Here is a 3287-nt window from a genome sequence, read left to right as displayed (position 1 = left end):
ATTCAATAATACCCTTTGATCTTGTGTCACTCCTTGGAAAAATTTCTTTTGCAAACTTCCCCAATGCACATCCTTTGCAAACATTATCATGCTTTGCGCTCACCTCTAGAACACCTATCATTGTCTCATGAAGCAATCTAATTGGTCCATGTTGTATATGGACCATCCTCCTATTCCATAGCTCCCATTGATCCATTAGATTTTTTATGCTAACCAGTGCTTCAGGAGTGTCCATCTGCAACATGTACAAATGACCACTCTTAACTCCAATCATTATAGGTGATCTCCAATTTGTGTGCTTGACCAACACCTGTGCCCATCTAAAGAGAACATCATCCCCTTTATCCTAAAGGAAATATATGAAGATCAAGTTCATAACCAAGCCTTGCACATGCAACATGTCATGAATCAGAATCGGTTTCCCATTCTCCCTCTGAAACAAAATAGTCCCTCTCGCAATTGTGTTTCACTTGGACTTGTTCCCCATCTGGATCTGAAATATGATGCCCTAATCCTTATATATGGAGAAGTACTCCCTAACCCCTATCATGTGAAATGATGCCCCACTTTCTATATGTCAAACTCCTTGTGAGGTCAATCTAGATAGGCAAGAAATTAATGTGAATTCCTTATCCATCCTGCTGGAAAACTCATCTCCACTCATTAAATTTGTTTTATGCGTCTTGCCCTTCTTCTTAATCTTCTTCCTATGTGGAAAATTGTTGGCATAGTGGCCAAAATCATGATATCCATAACATTTGAACTTCTAAAGGTCCTTCTTATTCTTCTATCCTTTGGGGTTTGTCCCTTGCTAGACTCCTTCGCTTTCCCTATCCTAGCTAGGGCTACATTTTCGTGACTACTCCTCACTCTTCTGAGTCCTATTGTCGCTACTACTGACAAGACTAAGTGTCAGCTCCTTTTGGGTGAAATCACTCCATAATCTATCCCAACCTGGTAATGTGTCTTGGTCCATTAATCACTTGGACGAATACATTCCACTATTTTGTAATTAGTAATAAATACATCCCATTGATCACTTAGGTGAATACATCCTTTACCAATCTATGTATGGTGAGGTAATTAGTAACGTCCTCTCCCTTCTACATCTTCATATTCCTCAACTTCTCTCTAAGAAGTATTTTCCTATTAGTGGTCACATCCTGGAACAATTTCAAAATAGTGTCCCACATTTTCTTTGTTGTATCCAACTTAGAAATATGAAAAACTATATGGTCCTTGACTCCATGAAGGATTATCCTTTTTGTTTTGGCATCTTCCTTCTCGTATGTTGAAAGGTGTGTTGGATTCATTGGAACTACTATCACACTGGTCACATATTCCTTGAGACTATTTTCTTCCAACAACAAGGAAATTTTGGCTTTCTAGAAGCCAAAATTTGAGGCTCCATCCAATTGGTCCTAATCTCTCAAACATATTAAATCCATTTTCAAACCCTCATAAAACAATAAAAACCAAAATGAATTGAAGAATATAAAATGGTTTCTAAAGCCTCAACTTTTCTCTTCTTGTGTCTAGGCAAAGCCTTCTTCTATCCTCAGATCTGCTCTGATGCCATATGAAATTTTTAAAACTATTGCAATTAATTGATTATTATTCTCCTATAAAATTTATTATTTGTCTTTTATAATTTGTATGCAGTAAATACTGAATAAACCACATGAACTGAGAAAATATTGCACTCATGCACACAAGTTATGAACACCAATATTTTTGAACAAATTTCCCTGGAAAAGCCCGGTGTTGGGAAAACCAATGCAACCGATGAAGGTTTATATTATTAATAAATCTTCAGCAATTGAGAATTACATAGATTGCTTGCCTGTCACTAGCAAAGATCTGGCAATATATTTTCTCCGCTTATACTGGCCAAATCAAACCTCTGCAAAAAACTCAAGTCTCCTTTGTGTAATATGCAACTCCTTCCATCAACACACACTGGAAAAACTATAAATGGGCATAGCCTCTCTTGGAACTCACACTTCCTCCGCCAACTGGAAATCGATCTCCTGCCTAGTAACTCACATTGGTTAATGCAACCTCTCCAACCCAACCTCCTTCCTTCTCTATAAAAAACTAGAATCATCATGAAGAATTTATCTAGAAATTCTCTCCTCAATTTTCCTCCTAAAATCTCAATGCTATTTTCCTCCACACTATCACTGCGCCCTTGCCATCACTACAAATATGTGTCTTTGATGTGTTCTCCAAATTCTCGCCGATTTCCTCTTATAATCTCTCATTAACCAATCAGCGACCACAATCTAATCTTAATCTATGGATAAGATCATATTGACACCATTAAATGACTTTTCTCTAAGTCACTAGAGGAAAATCAATTTGCCTCAATTAATCCTGAATAATTAAGCCATTTCCCTAAGTTAGACTTAGGAGAATTAATAAGTTGGCTAATTAATCCTAATTAAGGTACTTCTCCTTAGAAACATTTTCTGGGTATTAGAGAAAATCAATCCACTGTGTTCCTTAGCCTCATGGACACCATTTGAGATTAGAGCACATGACCGAGCTACATAAACTAACATCCTTTGGACCTAGGATGGTCCAAATAATTGGCATTTGGTTCATGCTATTTTTGAAATTGTGGTTTTGATCAACTTTGCAATATTACATCATTTACTTCGTGGTTTTCTTGGGCCCCAATAATCGTCTCATTATCAACCCTATAGCTTCTGAGTTCAACCCTTATGGTTTTGAGGGATTCCATTCAATCAAGAGGTGTCTCTAATTTCATCCTCTCATTTGAATCCTCTACTCTAGTATGAGAATTTATGTCCATGTTGTACTGAACCATTCTGTTGCACATTCCTTTTGTCTTTTTGTTGTAAAATGTGTTTTCTTATGTGATGTAATAACACAAATAACTGTTAGTTTAAAATAAATATAGAAAAAAGCAAACATACTAAGCTACCTTGGGGTATGCCACCACTAGATTATGTGAGTGTAAAACTATGGTTTAACACATTTAGATGTAAATTAAATAAAATTATCGGGATTTAAATTCAATAGGTTATCCAAACAAATTTTCAAATTTAACTATTTTTACTTCAAGCCTTTCCTAATACAATTGATGAACTTTAAGCTCCAATTATTTTCTAATAATTGTACTTCTCTTGAGCCCATCCAATCCAATTGTTGAAAAATTTAGCTTTGATACCAATCTATAACACACCCAACCCCCTAATTCCATATTAGGGTTATGGGGTGTAATTAGACTTGACCTTTGAGGTACATTTTGAATATGGGGT

The sequence above is a fragment of the Pinus tabuliformis genome, chromosome 1_2 (genome assembly GCF_031772625.1).
Source record: "Pinus tabuliformis cultivar Carrire ecotype Pingquan chromosome 1_2, CPIR1, whole genome shotgun sequence".
NCBI lineage: Eukaryota > Viridiplantae > Streptophyta > Pinopsida > Pinales > Pinaceae > Pinus > Pinus tabuliformis.
Note: the sequence above shows the minus strand (reverse complement) of the source record.